We start from the raw sequence: 21,769 nt of genomic DNA, 5'->3' as shown, positions 1-21,769 counted from the left end.
AAGTCATCTTTGAAAATCAAACCCTTATCAGCTGGTCCGTGAAAAAGTATGAAATGAAGTTCTCACAAGAAATGTTGATAATGCGTCAGCTGACTGCCAACACCCTGACGATTTTAATCAGCCCGAGTGAGGAAAGTACTAATTAAACACGTGCTTACTTTGTCCCCGTTTCACTTTTAACATTTCAGACACGAGATGAATTCTGGGTTATCATGAACATACAGAACAATTATTGCAAAAAAAAAGAAAATGAGTGACTCACATAATACTTAACATAATGTCCTGCGTATGCTTTACAAGTCATTCAGAGGCTTGTTTTAGGCGACCGTGGTAGATAACCACAATTTTAAGAAGTCAGTTGTTAAAAGCTTTATAAAGCTGCTTTCACGTGTTGCCTCCTATTCTTCACTGCACATTTTCACAATGGCTCTAAGAGAGCTGCTCTCAGTCTGAATCTCACAACTGGCTCTTGGTGTTTTCTTCTTCTGCCTTTGTCCACTTAAGATGACAGAAGTAGCCGTCTGCAAAGATGTATTGCCTCAAATTATGTCCCGATTTTTTTTTTTCCCCCAGCGCCTGCTGATGGCACTTTGGGAGGAAAGTGATAGCAAGTTGTGAGAAAGCAAAGTGGCTGGGCTTTATAACCTATTGCCTTGTCTGCCATCTGCAGGGATCAATTAGTCTTCGTTGGGTAATGGCTGAGAGCAGAAAAAGCTCAAAAATATATACTTTTTCTGGAGTAATAACTAGCTTCTAGTGGCAACAATGCAATGAATCTCTGTACTTGTCAGACTTGTGGCTCATAATACAAGTGTCCATAGTAAAAGTACACAAAAAAGGAAAACAACTGTGTCCCTACCCATGTTGAAATGTTGATAAGCCTTATTGTAAAGCTTTATAATTTTACTAAACTACAATTTATCCCAGCTCCAGCTCTCCAGAAGAGAAATGTGCGTCCCCTGCTGTTGTGTCTGCACTGCTGTGATTGACTTGAGGAGAAATGGAGTGGAGTCCGTCGCACTGACACCATCAAAGCGCCATATTTAATGGATCGCACCCAAGAGGTAAACATGTATCTTTCTAGTCAGATAGTCTTTTCCCGTGCTATATGTTCACTCAGAACATCACAAAGTAAATCTTGTGAGCTAAATAATCAATGGCTTCCCTTCTGGCAGCCTCAGGGCTATCTGGCAGAGGACAGGGAGAGGGAAAGTGTGTATGTTTGCTATGAAAAGGGAAAAAACTGTCTGTAGCATTTTTTGATCCTTGGAGGCAAGCGAGGACAGAACCATTTCCTTCCTTTACTAACTTTTTTTTCCCCTTGGGTGACAACTTGTCACTGGTATCAGGAGGACAAATGTTAATTGAGAGGGACACCCGGAGATGTTCTTTTGAAAAGGGTCATTGCACTGGGAAATAACTGCACTTTATCAATTTTCAAAATGTTTTCCAATCTAGGGACTGGGTTTTGGCAGTTGAAAGAAAGCACTTTAAGACAATTTATCTCATATGTATCCAGCTGGTCGCTTTAGGGGAAAAAAAGCATCCAAGAATAACACATATTAAGGTTTTTCCATGATAGAATAGATCCTGTTTGATATCTCTCTCAAATGATTGTGTCCCTGCTCCATTTGCTGGACTGGAATTTACCATTTGCTCCTCCGCATATCTCGCCGTCGTTGCTCTCGCTGCTAATGATTCTAATCTCCATGATAAATCGTGAACACATGACTTGAGGTCATTATAATACTTCACTTCCTGTTTCCTTAATTTCCCATGAAATGTCTTGCCTGTGGATGCCTTTAGATAAGACAATTTTTATTTGAATTTCAGAGGTTTTTAATTTCATAAATACACCTATAAATCTAAATTCACACAGCTCAGTGTTAAATAAATCAACACCACTGCCCGTGGCTCGAGACTCAGCCTCTGGACAGTGACTAAACAGTCTGAAAGTAACCTTGGATAGAAAATAATAGAAACATTGCAAATTTAACCAGAAGAAAGAGTTGTTTGGATCATATCATACAGACTAGGCAAGTGCTGTATCACAGTGATGTTAGTCTTTGGACTGTGTCATCCTCCCACTAAATGGATAGATTGTGTTGCCCTAGAGTTACATGGTCTTCCACTAACTCCTCACACAAATCATTTTTAAAAACAGGACATTTTTTGGCCTTTGCCTGCTTTTGTTGATTTTGCACAATGCACTTTGAAACAATGATAAAAGAATTTTTAGTCTTAAAGCAGACCATGCCTGTGATGGCATGCCACACATGGTAAGCTCCACACCTCACCACCCGTTGATTCACTTTAGTTTATTTATTGTTCAATATCGTTTCTTTATTAAATGTATTCATTTTTCCATCACACCTTCCAATGTTTATATGGCATGCACACATATTAACCTTGCAAGGTCAAAGTTCTGTTTTATGTTATATTAATACATCTTTCTTTGTTTGAGTTACCTGGGGGTTGGTGTCTCCTCCTGTCTGGCAAAAGGTGTGGCAAAGGGCTGGGAGACCTAAAGTACTACTGACAGCCTAATTGGATTGCACCACATGCTTCATTGCCTGGGGGGTGTTTCATGTTTGTTTAAATGTTTTGTATTAGTTGGTTATATGGCAGCCATCTTGTTTTCCCCCGTGTGTGTCATTTGGTTTAGCTAAACCAGTATTTAAGTCCCCCTGTGTGTCATTTCAGCAGGTCAGTTTACCATATGTTTGTTTGAGGTTTTGTTAATTATTATCTTGAGTTTAGTCTATTGAGTTGACCTCTTTTATTGGTCTGCCTGTTTAAGTTTTGGCTTTGTTAAATATATTTTCATATTTTTGGGTCAATAAAACCCGTTTTGAATTAAAACCACCTGTGTCCTTTATGCTTTACTGCTTGGTCCCTGACAATGCCACAAAAATACAGCTGGCAATAGTCAAAGGAGCTTGCAAAGAAAAGCGTCTGGACTTCTTTAAGTTGCTTGAAGACGTTTCACCTCTCATCCGAGAAGCTTCTTCAGTTCTAAGGTCAAATGGTGGAGAGTCCCAGATATAAACCTAGTGGGAGTGACCCCCACAGAGGGACAAAAGGACCCCCCAATGATCCTCTAATCACCTGAACCAAGGTGTGAAATTGGGTGTGGGACCCAATCAGCCAGAGTTTCGGGTGTGTTCATTGTGAAACCTGGCCCCACCTTGTCATGCGAATTCCTGAGGTCAGATGGCCCAGGATGTGAGTGGGCGTTAAGGCGTCTGGGAAGGGATCTCAAAACTGGATTATAGATGGCAGAGAGTTGGTGTCGTAAACCCCCACCTCTGTTCAAAGATGGTCGCTCACAGTGGACATAGATGGCTTCTTTCACTCCTCTTTCAAACCATCTGTCCTCTCTGTCCAAAATGTGAACATTGGCATCCTCGAAAGAGTGTCCTTTATCCTTAAGATGCAGATGGACTGCTGAGTCTTGTCCTGTGGAGGTGGCTCTTCTGTGTTGTGCCATGCGCTTGTGAAATGGCTGTTTGTTCTCTCCAATGTAGAGGTCTGAGCATTCCTCGCTGCACTGTACAGCATACACCACGTTGTTAAGTTTGTGTTAACTTAACAACGCGGTGTATGCTGTACAGTGCATGACCTGTACAGCATACCTGGCCCCACCTTCGCATGACAAGGTGGGGCCAGGTTTCACAATGAACACACCCGAAACTCTGGCTGATTGGGTCCCACACCCAATTTCACACCTTGGTTCAGGTGATTAAAGGATCATCGGGGGGTCCTTTTGTCCCTCTGTGGGGGTCACTCCCACTAGGTTTATATCTGGGACTCTCCACCATTTGACCTTAGAACTGAAGAAGCTTCTCGGATGAGAGGTGAAACGTCTTCAAGCAACTTAAAGAAGTCCAGACGCTTTTCTTTGCAAGCTCCTTTGACTACGATGACCTGGATGACTGAGAACCTTCACAGACACAGCTGGCAATACATAATACACATGTTCTAACAGTCCATGCAAATATGAGGCAGTGTCACAAACACGCCTCATATTAACCCCAAGCTGCTCTCTGACGCATCCATTTGAGCACTTAAGCATAGAAAAAGCGCTTGTATGGATTGGTGTAAATGGCTGAACGAAGCATGTTGAATAAAGTGCTTTGAGTGCTCAAGTAGAGTAGAAAAGCACTATATAAGAACCAGTCTATTAACCATTTACACCAGCGGTCTCCAACCTTTTTTGCACCACGGACCGGTTTATGCCCGACAATATTTTCATGGACCGGCCTTTAAGATGTCGCGTATAAATACAACAAAATAAAACCAGTACCGGTACCGAAAAAAAGAAGATTTGTTTATAACACACGTGAAAAGACCAAGGAAAACCGAGTTAACGATAAAAACGATAACAAAATAATGCTGAAAACCGATAAAAACCCTGAAAACCATACATTTCACACCTGAGCCTCAACTCTCGCGGCCCGGTACCAAACGACTCACGGACCGGTACCGGTCCGAGGCTCGTGGTTGGGGACCGCTGATTTAAACAATAGGCAGAAATTTGTCTCCTTGAAGGGTGTTTGGGCTCAGCCAGCGCTAAGGACTTAAGAATAGAACCGTTAGTCCTCCACATTGAAAGGAGTCAGTTGAAGTGAATTGGCCATCTGACTGGAATGCCCCCTGGAAGCCACCTCGGTGAGGTCATTGTCCTGCCAGGAGGATGACCTAGGCCAGACCCAGAACATGTAGAAAACATATCTCTCAGCTGGCCTGGAAATACATCGGTGTTTGAGAGCTGGAGTTGGTGGCTGAAGAGATGAAGATCTGTGCGTTACTGCATAGATTACTGCCCTTTAGGCTCACATCCAAATAGGCAGCAGAAAATGGATGTCTAGAGCCCCACTTTCTCTCTACTCTACTTTTGTTTTATTTTTTTTATAATCATGTAACTAGTTGGTTTGGCTCAATCTACTCCTGGGGCTTACACCAACTGAAATGAGATGATTTCCTGTTTATTCATGTGAAATATTCTTGTGGATCCAGCTGCAGAGAGCACTTCAGTCTTTAGAGATTTTTACCTGCTGTTACATTTCTCAAAGGCTGGAACCGAACTAGTAAACAAGAATATTATTTCTCTTAAGCGGCGCTGCCTTTATTCAGCCTCGATTTATGCAAGTTGCTCCAGCCACCTGCCGTACATGAGGTAATGAGTGTTACTACATAATTCAGATTTTAATCAAGAATACTTTCAATACCGTGGATGAGTCATGCCACCACACTACATACCTTTTTCCGAAAACGATAGAAACATATGAAGCAATAAAGAAAACCGCACAGGCAAATTCTTCAAGAGCGCACGCACTGCAATGAAGCGTTTGGAGAGGAGAATCTGACTGCTATTTATTAGCTCAGCCACAGCCTCACTCATGGAAACAAATGGAAAGTCTTAATCTGAATGCCATTATTTTGACAACAGCCATTTGTGAAGAAATCTGCAAAGACCACATTTGGGGTTGCTGAAAGCAGTTGGGTTGTTAAATGACTTTAGAATGTTCAGATTAATCTTAACAACTAAAAACTCAACCAAACCCAATTCGTCGGCAGGAATTAGCATGAAAATGTTATTATACAAAACTCACAAATAAATATTGGGTTGAAGTACAGCTAAATTTACTGTATTTATCAGGAAAATGTCTTTTTAATACTGTTTGTTATATTGAATGATGGAACTTCCAGTTTTATGTCTATTTTTCTTCCTTTTTCAATGATTTGTAGAAAGTTTTACAACTTGCCCTGATGTAGTTTGGTAGTTTTTTAAACGGATGAATCAAGCAGCCCAGCCTAAGTTACACACAATCGTAGCTGTTTTACTTTAAACATATTTATTCTTTGCTGTCAAGTAAAACCATCTTTCAAATGCACATTATTTGGCAATTAATTTTGAGATGAGAGGGCACATGCTGTCAAAAGTATGGGAAGGCAATAGAAAGCACACATTTTAAGTGTCCCTTTCCCATATGGTTTGCCCAATGAGGCCTTCCTAACCTCAGGGCAACGTTATTTGCCCACTGTAATTCCCATCTTACTTAGTTGGAATAGAGCATCCATTTTTACTTCACATTTGCTCAGAAATCTAGACAAGGCAATTTCTTCTCGACCGCTGGGGCTCATATTACTAGAAATTACACTTTCAATCGACCACCACGCAGCCACACTGTAGGCTGCCTCTTTTGTGATGATTGGCGGGGACAATTGAAAATACGATGGATTTTGGATGTCAGACAGCGGCTGTTGTGATCGGCATCGTAGATGGAATTTGATCCGAGGTTTTTGACTCAAAAGGTCCATGTGTTGAAGATGTGGCAATAAAATAACCTACATTTTTTAAAATTAGAAATATTGCCATGCTTTAAATGGTAAATGGTAAATGGACTGGTTCTATTATTCGGTGGTCCAAAATCCTCTTTCCAGGCTACAGTAAATTTTGCATTTAATTTAGAAATTGAGACCTGGAGTCGGGAAGAAGAGTGGAGAAGCACAGAATCCAAGATGCTTGAAATCCAGTGTGAAGTTTTGTCAGTATGTAATGCCATGTCATCTGCTGGTGTTGGTCTACTGTGTTTTACTGAGTCCAAAGTCAACACGACTGTCTACTATTATATGGATCCAGTAATCTGTGATAAAAGAATCCCAACTAAGGATTTGTTCCTTTTTTAACTCATCTTAGGAAATATTCTCAAAATTAGACACTGCACTTCTTTTTTAAACCATCCATCCATCCATTCGCTTCCGCTTATCCTTTTCAGGGTCGCGGGAGCCTATCCCAGCTGTCATAGGGCGAGAGGCGAGGTACACCCTGGACAGGTCGCCAGTCTGTCACAGGGCCAACACACAGGGACAGACAACCAGTCGCACTCACATTCATTCACACCTAGTGACAATTTGGATTATCCAATCAACCTATCCCCACAAGCTGCATGTCTTTGGATGGTGGGAGGAAGCCGGAGTACCCGGAGGGAACCCACGCAAACACGGGGAGAACATGCAAACTCCACACAGAAAGACCCCGGCCTGATGTTGGAATTGAACTCAGGACCTTCTTTCTGTGCGGCAACGGTGCTGCCCACCGACTTCTTTTTTACAGCGTTATTATTTTTTCAGACACATTAGAATACAGTTTATTTATTCAGAAAATAAGCGAACAACTCACTTTTAAAACTCAGCAGGATAAGAGGGTGTCTTTTCATCTATTGTAAATGCGACAACGTGATTAAATAAACTTAAATGGTTAAAGTTCTATTACTTCTTTTAATTTTCAATGGTGAGGATTGATTACGCTATTTGTGATATTGTAGTTAACCTAAGAACAACAATAATGAGCTGAAAGAGCTGCTCCCAGCCTCCATTGCTAATATTCAAGAGCTGCCGTGTGGCTCATACATTAACTCTCTTTTAACGACAGCATGTTTAATAGAAACTATAACTGATTCGACTTTCATTATGAAATCTCGTTTTTCCATTCTGCTACTTCATCCAGAGCACTTCAAAGCCACAATATCAACAGTTTAAATGTTCCATGCAGTTTGCTCAGTCTGACTCCACTTTTCACCGAAAAAGCCACGCAGACTCGTTTCAGGGAGGGCTGTGTATGTTTGTGTGTTTGAGGGAGAAATCAGGCAAGTCGCCCTGCTCAGATTACAGAGAGCTCATGTATTTATTTTGCTGTCACAAGTAACTAAAGGGAAACTGACAGACCCCGCTTTAGTATTTGTGTGTACTTGTGTTTTTCAGCAGATTCAAAGGACGTGCAGCTGTCTCTTTGTGGGTGTCAAGTGAGCCTAGAGCAGGAAGATATTACACTGAGGCAGGCTGTACTTTGAAACAGTGAGCGAGCCCCACTGGGAAGGGATTTATTTGTCAAGGGAGGGTCGGATGATTTTAATACTGCAAGCACTAATCAATAATTTAAATGATACCTGAAAGACACACTGTTGTTTTTTTTCCACTATCCACGGATTAATAGTGCTGGTAGCACTCAGTAATACAGAGGTAATAATAAGGTAACGAGGGGGGGGGGGGGGAGATTGTAATAATATGGTAATTCCTAGGTTATTACTATGCAATTACCAAAGCAATTACCGTGTAACATCCAAGTAATATCATGGTAGCAACAATGGTTACAGTTGAGTAATATTACCCCGAAATCTATCTAACAGGATAATAAGAGCCCAAAAACTGGGGGTAATAATATTGAAATACAGCTCTGTAATAAAGTGGTAACATATTGATAACCTATTAAAATTAACTTAAAGAAGCGTTAGGTTATTAAATTACCACATTTGTATAATCTTGTTTCCTCGTTGTTACCCTACTGTTACCCCTCTATTACCGAGCTGTAATAGAAAGTGCTACCATTATCATAGTTAATACCTATTCATTTTCATGACTTTAGGTCTAATGTCAGATTGATCTGGAGCATCTTGAAGTCTCTTTAAAATCAAAGAAGTAACCTGGTGCAGTACATGTGTAATTTTATCAACACCATCCTAACAATCCAATATGGAGAACCGATCAAGACCCCGAAGCTAATTAGCTGATCATCAGCAGACTTCCAAAGGTCTTCCAGACTGTGTTTTTGGATTAATTCATATACAAAAGTATAAAAACGAGCTTTCACACTGGGCTAGAATCAAAGGTGTTCTTTATTATTAACAAACTAAACAACAAAGAAGCTTCAGCTATATTAGATTTGAACTTGGGCCCCAGTTGTTAAACATCTGCCAATCAGCCAAAAGGCAAATCCCATCTGGGAGGTGCGTAATAATGGAAAGCCAAGCATTTATCCCGTATCTGTCTGCAAAACAGTTGGCCTGCTGAGTTCATTTCAAATGCTTGTTTGATTAAATAGTAAGTGCCGAGTTAATTATTCTGGGAATTTTGATGTTGGACATATATTTGCTTCTTTTTTTTTCATTAGGTATTAAAAAGATTAAAGACCATGACATTAGCTGTGAATAACCAGTGTTGCTGCCACAAGGGCAGCCCTGCCAAAGAGGATTCAGCCAAACGGGTTCCTCCCCCATGTAAAAAAGCACTCTCTTGTTATGTGCTGTGCCCCCCGAATGCAGAGCTTCACAGCTGACTGGTTTCTATCATCATTCCAGCTTCCTAATGAGTGATTGTTTGTGGGCTGATAAAATTAAATTGCAAGCCTCGCTGATTTCAGCAACAGGTGTTTTTCTGTGTCTCATAATAATGTAAGAGACGGGGTTTTCACCACCTACTCGAAATGATAATGTATTCGGCTTTACAGATTCTCTTGGTTTAACATTCCCCTCCCACAAGCAGCAAAAAATAAAAATAAAAATCTTAACCAACTACATGTTATGGCAGTTCATTATAATAAATAATATTGTTCCCGTGTGCAGGAAACAAAAGCTAAATAATTCACGATTAATATAATTTGCACGTTTACTTTATTAATTTGATCAGTACTCTTTAAAAATCCTATTAAATCAGATCATTAAAAACTTTTGAAACTTACACCTACATAAGTTTAATATGAAATACATAGCCAGTTTTAATTATTGTAGAAACAAGTATATTTTAAATATTTCACAGTTTCCCTCCATAATAAATTACAGTTTCTCAGAGAACAGCTCTTAAAGCTAATGCTAACCACAAAGCAGACACTAAATCACAACTATAGTCTACAAGGAGTAGGAGCAGGCAGGGAGATGATCCGGATCTGTATCAGGGTTTCAGGTAAGCCAATTATGGTTTAACAGCTGGTAATCAAAGAAACATGAACATTAAAGTTAGCCAGAGAAACACAGCCTTTCAAAGTCATATTTGGTCATGGGTTTATTTATGGGTAAGAAATCTTAAGTCAGAATAAGTTAGCGATGTAAGATCTGATTCAATATTTCTAACTGCTCTGAAAACAAAGGAGATACCAGCTGTTATCCAGGTTATTCATGAGTTCATCATTTTTACCTCTGCCAAGGCGGTTATGTTTTTGAGTATACTAGAGCACCCACGAACTGGGAAAAACTGTGAATTTTGGATGCGGTCACAAAAATACCTATTTTTATAGCTTAAACCCTAAATATGCATATGAATGGCATCTTGGAGCTTTAGGAAAGACAATATTAAAAACATGAGAAAACTCAGCAAGACACTCGAGATAGCTGCATACGGAAATGACGTGGAAATGCTGGACTGCAAACAAAGCTCCCCCCTCTGAGCACAGGGGTACTTCACCATCCCAAGCCATGTGTTTTTCTACTATTGCTTTGTGTTTTCACTACAGTACTAAAAAATGTATACAGTATTATATTTTATATAAAAATTTAGCTGAATTTATGTTAAGAATTATTTAGTAAATTAATGTTTATTTCTAATTAAAATGTATCATTTATTTAGTAAATTCTATTGTTCTTAATAATTTGGGGTTCAAACGCATGAAAAATTGTATATTACCCCCAAAAAACCCTCATACAATTATTAGTTAGGTTCCTAATATATAATCAGGGAATCACTGAGACTGCAAACCATGACTTTGTGGGGATTTTGCATTATTTTACGATGGCTTTATTATGTATATTACAGTAACAAATGACAACCATTTAAATGTCAGTCAATTGTAAGTTAAAATGAGTTTAAACAGGGCAAAAGTGTTCTTCTTGTTTTATGGCACTACAACCTTCTTAACGTACAAAATGAATATATACAAATTATAATATTGATCCCTTAAAAGTAAATACTGCCCAGAGAACAAGATGCCTTGGTGGAGGTTTGCTCTCTTGAAGTGCTTTTTTGTTTGTATTTAATTTTTCTTTTTTTAATTTTAAAAATAGAGAAAAGACTTTCAGAGCTTCAGCTACGAGGATGAGGGAAGTTCTCGTGTTCTAAAGATGTTAAAAGCAAACTTAATGTGCCCTGCAGTATGGTGAAGATTAGCTATTGCACCATCACAAGCTGCATATAGATATGCAGTGTAACTGTTGACCAGTTGTCGGTCCAATCCGGTCGTTAAGTCTGACGTCACTAGCCGTGTCTGGGCTTAAACTCCGCTGCAGGTCCACATATCAAACGATCACTATGGCATTACTGATCTTTAATAAAATGATCAGCGTTCTGCTCTACTAGGTGTAACAATTGAGTTTAACATCCAGGCATCCATGAAAATGGAATTTATGACATTTAACGGAGTTAGAAGTTAGCAGGAAGTTAGCTCGCTAGCTTCTATCTAAATACAATATAGCATGTCCTGACTGCGGGTTTTGGAAACAAATTAAAACGTACAGCTCTGCTATCACTTCCAACATAAATGAAGACAGAAAACTAAACAGCAGTGACGTTTGTAGGGTTACTGAAGTTTGGCTAGCTGGTATATAATGATGTGCTACGTGACTGCTAGTGACACAGTTATGTTAGCATAATATAAACAAGCTAACTTTTTGATACCCGATAAAAGTTAACATGAGTGTTCTCGGTGGTCAGGAACAAATGTAATCGCATGGCAGGATGCTGTAAAAGGACCAAACTTCAGCCAGGAGAACAACTGAGATAATCCATCCACAATACGAGGTTAGTCATTCATATACTGCTGCATGGGCTGGGCTGTAGTTACATCCTAAGGTTTTACAAACTGAGCTTAAATAAACGATTAGCGGTAATAAAAGCCGAGGGAGGTCAACAGTGATCACTGACTGTTTTAGGAGCTTTTTGAGATTAAATAGAAGAAAATACAAAACATTAAACATGTTAACAACACACAAGCCATATTAAACGCAGACTACTTTAGGCCCGGAAGTAGGATTCGTCACGTCATCACTTAACGACCGGATTATGTCCATACCTCATCTTTACAGCGACCTGGCTTGGCATCAAACCTGCATTTCAGTTACCATATTCAAAAGAATTTCGGCTGCTCGTTCATCCAAGGTACCTGTTAATGAAATCAAATCTGCAAGTACTTAATATGATAATCTCAATTATGATCAGTTGTTGGGGTGTGAATATGGCATGACTTCTGTAAACAAAAGTAGTTCTGCTCAGTGGCAGGATTCACTTCCAAGTCTTCTGAGAAATAAAATGTTTTAATAGCCTCTTTTCCTGTTAATGATATTCCGTTCGTTCTTAACACACCATTGCACAGATATTGAAACCATTCATTTCTGTAATAGGGAAAAGGACTCCACAGAGAACTCAATCTGATGTTGTATTCTTGACAGTTAGTTTTCTGTGATAACAGTTTTTACATCCCGTGCCGTCATCTGTTCACTAGATTTGCCGGTTTCAAAGGTTTTCCTACAGCTTGATGTTTTGGTGTTGGTCAGTTTAATTTTCCATCCAGGAAATCATTTCAAACCAGCATTGCTTATCCTCCAGCGAAGCACTAAAAAACACATTAAAGTGTAATATCCAGCTTTGGTAAGTCAAGGATTCAGCATCACAGGTCAGCAATGGCAGTCTTGTCCATACAAACCGCAGCGCAATGAGTGTGTATTTGCAGTATGAGTAGTATTCACTGAAGAGAGAACTCTTGTGCTCTTGCCGTGACCGCAAACAAGCTTTTCTGAATGCCTCACCTAAGAATAGAAACCGTCCACATCAATATCCAAGTGTCCTTACTTGAATAAAATATTGCAAACGCTGGCTGATCTTGGTTATACTCTTGTTATACCCTACCCACCTCAACTGGATTTATTCATAAGGTCGTTGTCTGGCACTGACTCACAGACATTCACTGAAACACTTCTGCTTCGTGATTCCTCTCTTTCATTAGTAGTCTTGGTTATTTATAAAAGGCTCAAATCAGCTTGAAACCTTATGCAACAAATGTCAGCCGCATCAGTACATTTCTTAGAGCGTATGAAGTCTCTATGAAGTCAGCAGCAGAATTCCCTGAAGCCATGCACTGGATCCAAAACAGCATATCAGGCTAAAATGAGCTAAAGGTGCACGCGGCACCTGCGGGGCTTTATTGAACACATTACCTGCAGAGTTATGTAAAAGCCCGATTCAGATCGATGGGCAACACATTAACCTTTGCCCCTTAAACATAACAGGATCGATGAGCTCAGTTAAAACAGCCAACAAGACTTTGCCAGTAGCGTATAGATGGGAACAATCTTCATTAAACAAGGTCTAACTGAATAACGGGAGGTCATGCAGGCGTCGGGATTTTGAGCTGTGATTTTTGATTGGTGTTCCGATTCATCCCACAGATAATGCAGTGATGTGTGCAAAAGTAGCTTATGTCATTGATTTTTTTATATTAAGTAGATATAGCAAGTCATTAGTCACAGAGAAGATAAATAAAATAAAATAGAAAAGTAGTTGAGGAAAAGCTGTCATATGGATGAAGGTTAAAGCAGGGATGTCAAACTCATTTTACCTTGTGGGCCGTGTATGATTGTAAGTGGGCAGGACCAGTGAAACGTGTCTTTCTATAAGCGTAAAGACGTTTAGAGATATTTTAATACAAAAAAAGAAGTGCAATTTTAGCAACACATCTCAGATATTCTACATAAGAGAGAAAAGCTGCTTTGGGCTTTAATTGTAAAGTGTAAAATTACTGTAAATTCATCAATTTTACAGTCTTCACATGCTTCTGTATATTTTCAGATATATTCATCTGTCCTTGAATCTCTGGGGTACCCCCCCGCCCTCCCATTCTGACAAATCTGCCAATAGAGACCATTTGAACACACTTATCTTTTTGTATACAAATTGGTTTGAACCATGAAAGGACAACAGATTGTACTTATCTAGGGACGATGTGCATGTGTGCGTGTGTGTATTTGAGTGGCAGGAGCACACAGCCAGCACATTTTAAATTACACTGCGCTGCAGAATGTGAAACTGATTTGTCATAACAAAACAACTGTCAACAGGTTAGGATTTGTTATGTTTAATGCAGCTCTCTGGGGTAATGCTGTTGCCGCGTAGCATTGCAAAGTGCTGCGCTGTTATTGCAGTGCTGGGTTGGAAGGAATATATAATATAGTCGCCCAAACATCACCAAACTAGCAGCCAAAAGGTGGCCGCAGAGGGGTAAACAATGAAATCTATGTACAAACACGCCTACACCAACTCCCCGTAACACAACATAGAGTGACTTCCAGCTGGCACTGCAATAAAAATGGACTACCAGACAGTATTCATACATTTCCACTATAGTATTATGTCCATGGGATAAAACTGCAGAGCCAGCATCGCATCTACATGGTTTTCAAAGAGGTTTTTTACCATATTTAATACAGACTATACTGTCTATACCTTTCATGGATTGATGCGGACCATTCTTTTCACTCCTCATGTACAGGGAACAATCGAGACACGTCATCTCATCAGTTAATTTCACACTTCGCTTGATACTTTGTGATGCAATGGGAAGCATTACTGCTGCGGTCTTGCGCGGTCAGCCCAATCACATTCGCCAAGAATATGAAGCAGATGAGTATGTAAAAGAGTGGCTGGAATTAGTGAATGGACTGTAGCATAATAGTTTTGGACTGAAGCAAGTTGAGGGTGAGGTAGATAAGGTAAGGGTACTGTGTGTGTGTGTGTGTGTGTGTGTGTGTGTGTGTGTGTGTGTGTGTGTGTGTGTGTGTGTGTGTGTGTGTGTGTGTGTGTGTGTGTGTGTGTGGGGTGGTTGGGATGATCCGGAGGAGCTGCTAAAACATCCAAAGTAATAGGGCTCTCCTTATCATGCAGTCACATGATTTTATGACTGCAAGGCCGGCTCATCTTCTGATGGCACCTTCTTTGAAGTAGGTCATGGGAATGCTACTTTTCTTAGCTCTATTCCATACTTGTATTAACTTGTATGCATTTATCCATTTGACATTTAGCATTCAGTGAAGACTAAATGACAATCATCCACCATCAATTTTCTTTCTGCTTACCCATTTCAGGGCTGGAGAGGTGCTGGAGCCTATCCTAGCTGCCAAAGATTTTAAGACAGGGTACGATCTGGACAGGTTGCCCATCTATTGCAGAGATGTCACAGTCACACCTATGGACAGGTTAGAAATAACCTAACACTTACCTGTAGAAGGAGGCCGGAGTACTGAGACACAATAACCACAGGCATAGCAAGACTCAAGCTGGTGGAGCTGAACAAGGACCTTCTTGGTGTGCTGACCACTGCAACATCCTGCCAAGTCAAGATTACAACCTGCATTTTAAATCACATCAGCAACCACCATGGCATACAGTTGTCAAGGATTTTCCAGTTCCTTATTAATTTTAATGCAGTAATAAAATACAGTACCAGTCTTAATGACGTGACATTTTGGCAATCCTACGATGTTACATTACAGGTGAAATGCATGCCATGCAAAATGACTCATACATCTTTTCATGCTAAGCTTAGATATTCTGATTGGATTTGCGTCAGATGTGGTAATACTGTAGGAAAATATGAAGATCAATCCGCCTGTGCTGTCACAGAGTCGCTGCTTGTTGTCACTGCAAACAGCAGTGGAACTTGTTGATTGTCACCAAAGGGAAAAAATATCTGAAATACAGCAGTCAAACAAAATATTCACTTTGTTTCTTATTTATGCAGCTTTTTCATCATCCTGAAATGTAAGACCCAAACATGGGGAAAATCAACACTACAGCGCTCCCGCTATCCACTGCTCACAATTCCAGTTAAAGGGATTTACTTGATTTACTGCATTCAGCCCTTTTAGCGCTAGCTCTGTATCATCTTACTTTGTATCACAAACCTATAAAAAGTCATATATGTGTCCTAGCTTATGGGTGTTTAAACACCTCACATGCTTGTTAGCATTTTACCTTTTGCTGAATATTAATTCTAAAATTACACAATTTAAGGTAGTCCAAATTAAATCATTTTGCACTTTGCCCTCAACTCTAATGCTGACCGAAACCTCGCATAAATGTAATGGCATGCAAAAAAGATCCAGTGTGGGAAAGAACATTAGAAATGACTTTCATACTTATGGACCATAAACATGAGAGCAAACTCAGATCAATGAGATTCCATTACCATCCTATCTCATTTCCCAGAGCTGAATTGGAAATAGGTTAGAGATGGATTGTGTCATTACCAATTCCAGCGGATCCACGGGAGCCATGCATGAGAGTGAGTGAGAGTGTGTGTCCGTCCTATCTGCGCCCGCTGCCAATGAATAGGTTTTTAGCGACAACCAGAAAGGTGAGCGGGAGTTCATGCACTATCACCACCATCATAGCTGCTATTACTATTGCCGAACTACAGGAGGTTTCCAAACCCCCAAAAAACTTCTGACCACTTTTTGTTTGACAGCATCCAAATAGCTTTTCAAACATTATAGTACTTTCATTTTGAAATTAATCTTTCTATTCTAATATGGTATTTTCTGGGTAATGACAGAATATAAGTATCTTGTTATTAATCCCTGGCACCACCAACTGTGTTTTATTAAGCTATACTAAAGCTATGCTAGGCTAGATCTATTGCATTGATCACTTGCAGAGTCCTCCAGTTGCCTGTAGTTTGTGTAACATACCGAGCTGTCTGCAAAAACTGGTTGTTACGCCTTTTGAAACATGTTGGCTGAGCTTTAGCTTTTCCTTTCAAGGTGAATGGTTTCCCTTTCTCGTTTTGAACTTTTAAGTTTTACTACCACTTGGCTAGTAGTTGGTGAGAGTTTGCATTGTATGCAAAGCACGGGCACCTGCAACATTTTGCCAATGAGCAAATCAGTCACAAGGAAGAATTTGGACCAGCAACCAACTTTACATAACGACTGCCAGGAACCAGCCAGTCAGGGAATACACATCTTTCCCCAGGGGTTTCTTCAGGAGTTACTGTGTGACTGGGCCCTTAAAGACTCTTCATAACCTCAGTTCTGAGAAGGCTAAGGGTAGCCTAACCCTAACCCTTTCTTTGCACATTTCTGGCCCTTAGTAACAACTTATCACCATGGGGCCCATTTTTCGGCCCATTTCCAAACCATATGGGCCCTACATATAAATGTTGGCTGGGTTATTGTAGGTAACCATGTCCATCCTCTTTGGACCACAGTGAACTATCTTCTGATGGCTACTTAGAGCAGAACTATAACAATGAGTACTCTGTACTCAAATTGATTTTACAGTCACCAGATCTCAATCTACCTTTGGGATTTGGTTGAACAGGATCTGCAACTGACAAATCTGCAGCAACTGTGTGACGCTAGCATGTGCTAGCATGTCACAATGGACCAAAATCTCTGATGAATCTTTCCAGCACTTTGTTGAATCGATGCCTTGAAGAATTAAAGGCGTTCTGAAGGCAAAATGGGGCCAACGCTGTATTAGCAAGGTAAAATTATTGAAGTAGTAAGTGTATAACTTACTTAGCACTAATTAGCACGTTTTTGTGTCCATACAGTCTATGGCTGCACCTTGCTAGCCAACCTACTTTGGGTTTGCTGAGAGCTTAGCAGTCTCTCATCCAAATATTATAAATTCATAAAAATAAAATAAAAGCAACAGCCATAACGTTATACTCAGCAAATAATGCCATAGTGCAAACTATGGCATAAACCAACAGGGAGGCACGGCGACATCTACATACAGTTTGTGATTGTTGTAAGCTATTTTAGCGCATCATCCCTGCAGTACAGTGCTGCAGAAGCAGAATTTTGAAGCGAGAGGTGACAACACTCACCAGCAAAGTCATCCCAGACGTCAGCGCCAGGTTGTGTCTGTCATTTTTTTTACCTTTTTCATTTCACAAGGTTTATGCCAGCAGAATAAAGCAAAGGCAGTTTTAGCACAGGAAAAAAAAAAAAGGCCATTTTAATAGAACCTTTATCACACAAACTGAGAGGAAGCTTATGAGAGATTTGTCATGTTCAGCGAAGCCAGCCACTGTTGAAAAGCCCGAACAATAAAACATTGATTTCATTTGGTGATACCGAGCGGTATCAAAGGGCTTACAAAGAAATAAGATGATGCGTGTGGGATGATGTGCATCTGACCCAGCCTGTCATGCTGAGCCCCACTCCAGTTTTGTTAAATAGCAGCATGCTGTGAACTCTTCCCATTTGTTGAGTGTATAATATGTACAGCAGTAGACATCCTGCACTATTTAAATGACACTGGACGAGGACAAAAACAAAGTTGGTGCTTTTTAAAATCAGAGACAATTGACATGACGTTTACTTGGAACAAACTGTGTCCAAGTATATAGTACTGACTACAGTTAGGAAGCAGCATCACAGACAAATTAGGTGTCAAACTTTAGACACCAAATACTCACCGAAGCCCGCTGCTTATTGGGGATATACCCTATTGTACTACAATGAAAGACTGTTGTGATCCATCATCTTTATTTTGTTATCATTTTTATGTACACAAAACCAAAAACAAGTACAAAATACAGAAAAAGTCAGTAATACAAAGGCATTAGAGATATGCTCACATACACAGGCGTTTGCGAGACATCATGATGTATCTCATAGAATGTGTGTCACAGGAAAAGGGAAAAATGTCAGCATGGATAAGTTCTTTACATCACTCTCCCTGGCCAACATGCTAATTGCCAAAAAGACAGGTCTGCTCACAACCACGAGTAAAACGAGACAGGAGCTGTCACCTCCTCGCAAAAACCAGCATATTGTGAAAACTATATTCAACAACATGGCTGACAGCTGGCAAGACAACAGTGACACTGTGCACATGCAAGCCAAGGAAGAGTGTCTGCATCCTCAGTGCTGTTCAGCCCAATGTCAGCATCAGCACACCGAAAAGAAAAAACGCGCAGCCTCACTGACAGACTTTCACACCGAGATGTGTAGGCTTACAGTGCTCCATCCTATCTGCCTTACCGGCCTGCCACCAGCACCTACAGTTCATATCAGAAATGTCTAAACTACAACTAAAGCAGGAGCAGGAGAAATCACGGACCATCCCACATCACCTTTAAGGCTTTTTAAGGCAAACCAAAGCTATTCTCTTTTCTAAGCAGTCCCTTACACTAGTTGTTAGTTAAAAAAAGAATGTGATGAAAAATTTATGAAAACATTTGTTTTAAATGTACAAAAATGGGCTGATAGTAACTGACTATGTAGGTTTTAAAGGATGCTTTCTTTATTAATCCTACATTTTGCATAATTTGTTGAAAGATGACTCAACAAATTGTATTCTGAACAAACTACTAATTAAAAACAGAAAATGAATTACTGTATCCTTAATACATCCTTCAGACCGCAACCTCATGCAGATTTTTCAATAACTGATGCTGTCATTTGATTCCTATGCCCTCCAGGAGTGGGATAAAAGAACCGTAATAGTGTAAGAGAAATAAAATAAAGCACTGTCATCATTTTTAATGACTTAACTGAGAAATAATCTACTCCACCTAAAGTCAATATCCTGTAGAGAATGTACATTACACCTAAGACGTGTTCATAAAAAAGAAAAAACATTCCTTCCACTGAGCGATCATCGCTAACTCATATACTGTTAAGATCTGTGTTGTAATGATAAATAATAAAACATAATTGAAGAAATGATAATGCTTTAAGTGCAGGTTAACTGTGTTTTAAGTTTTATGACCAGCCTCAGAGGATATACTTTTGTTTTCATGATGCCTCCAAACCAGGGTTTTCATACTGAAACTGGCCAACAGCTGTCAGGTGGTTGATAGAAAATCAAATAATTTTTAATGAATTTAAGAAGAGGTTAAACACGGCCTGACACCTGACAATAAATAGTACCTGTCGTTAGTGAGGTTGTGCACTTAACTTAGCGGGGTCTTGAAAATAAGCACAGAGACGTTAGAGGAAAAGCAAGGAGAGGAGACCTGAGGCCTGTGCTACGAAGCAGGATTTCGTGTCCAGCTAATGTCAAGGTTAACCCTGGGCTTACTCAGGCATATCACCATGGTAATTTATTCTGCATGGTAACTTAAGTGCTCCAGAACAGATTAGGTGATTTAGTGATCAGCAGCATATCACCATCTACTGACCAATCTCCAAAAATACTGACGCCCACACCTGGAAGATCCCTTAGAGCAGTGGTCTCCAACCTTTTTTGCGCCACGGACCGGTGTATGTCCGACAATATTTTCATGGACCGGCCTTTAAGATGTTGTGGATAAATACAACAAAAAAAAAAAACCCTGTACAAGTACCAAAAAGAAGAAGATTTATTCATAACACACGGGAAAAGACCTGGGGAAACCGAGTTAACGATCAAAACGATAAAAAAATAATGACTAAAAACCCTGAAAACCATAAATTTCACACCCGAGTTTCAACTCTCATGGCCCGGTACCAAATGACTCACGGACAGGCTGTGGCCCGGGGGTTGGGGAGCGCTGCCTTAGAGTAGCAGTGGCTAAAGTTTTGGGTATTTTTTAAATCACATCAAATGTGTTTGTGTGTCTTTGATGAGCATTAGTAATAAATATAAATTCTTAGATGCGATTTTATTCCATGTCTTTTTTTCCTGTTGGAACTACATACAGCAATATAACACATCATTCTAAAACAGCATGTAGTTTGTGCTGGCTGACATTATATCAAATTTGCACATAGACTATAAGCCTACAGTGTTTGAATGCACTTTATTTTATTTGTATTCTTTATTTGTTCTCAGGCTCTTAAACACCGAAAGCTGAAACTCTTTTAGAAACATTAACTCAATGAAATACATGGTTACAATCTATTAAGTAAGTTAACTTGCCCAATTGCTCTTTTCCAGTCTTACTGACCACAGCGCTTGCAGTGTACATACATTCATGCAAAACTTTTAACACAATGCTACTGTTAGGTTCTTTTCCTGTTAAAGACACTCATCGTGCTGCTTTGTCTGCAGCAGCTTTGTTGCTTTCAGTCTGTGTTATGCGTTTAACCTCCTGTTTTCCCCACAGTATAATTTTATTTTCCTTTGTTGCTGCTCTGTTGCCAGCAGACTTATCTATAACTTTGGTCAGATGCTGCCAACGCCACCTCTTAGATGTAAACGCATAGGAGAAACCCTCGGTTAACTTAATAGCCAGCTTCTAGCACTGCTTGGTTTGATGTATGGGTGAGTGGATCAAGATAACAGAAAGATATTCTTAATTTCTAATACAAGACCTCGTTGTGCCCCAAATAAACAAATACAAGTGAAATAAATGTGGTTGGAGCAAAAAAAAAAAAAAAAAAACAAGGGCAGGGAAAGAATTGAGACAGGAAGCAAAAACACAACATAGCACACAAGTAAAAAATAAATAAATGAAAGTGGATGCATTCTTCAACAGAAGAGTGAAACAAAACATGTATTATTTGAAAGTCCTTTAGAAGAATTAAATCACTATTTTAGTTGTCCATGAGTTATGAAGCCATTAGTTTCCTGTGTGTGTCTTGAATTAAATAGCACCCCGAAAAACATGAATGCGCACAAAATTATCCTAATCTGGTTATGGATAACAGCTGTCATTTCTGAGGAGGTGGCTTTAAATCAGTGTTGCCAAATTCACTTACAAGCATCTGTTGTGGTAAAGACATGTAAACACTGAGCAAGATGGAAGAACAGTGACAGTGTGAGGGGAGTAGTAGGTGAATAAAATCTTGTTGGTAAAACAGAGGAAGTAGGGTGAGTTTGGAAAGACCAGATTAGACAAACTACAGACAGTGGTACTTTGATGAGCAGAGCAGCCTGTATTTATGATTAAAAACCGTCCGCTTCTCTCTGCCAATAAGCCCTTATCTGTACTGCATGCATATAAGTCTGATAGGGCCTCTAGCCATAGTGAAAGATAACAAAAATAATTAGTTAACATTCAGCTTTGAGC

At 39.7% G+C, this 21,769-nt stretch overlaps 1 long non-coding RNA gene across 1 annotated transcript; it reads left to right on the top strand.

Moving 5' to 3' along the window:
• The first annotated feature begins 927 nt into the window (after positions 1–927).
• Positions 928–15,532, top strand: LOC145420697 (uncharacterized). The gene is made up of 2 exons (XR_013902015.1): positions 928–1,064; positions 14,904–15,532. It is a non-coding gene; the product is annotated as an uncharacterized LOC145420697 (long non-coding RNA).
• The last annotated feature ends 6,237 nt before the right edge of the window (positions 15,533–21,769 follow it).

The sequence above is a fragment of the Astatotilapia calliptera genome, chromosome 3 (assembly GCF_964374335.1).
Source record: "Astatotilapia calliptera chromosome 3, fAstCal68.1, whole genome shotgun sequence".
NCBI classification, from domain to species: Eukaryota; Metazoa; Chordata; class Actinopteri; order Cichliformes; family Cichlidae; genus Astatotilapia; species Astatotilapia calliptera.
The sequence above is the reverse complement of the archived record's forward strand: the minus strand, read 5'-3'. Positions and strand labels throughout refer to the sequence as shown.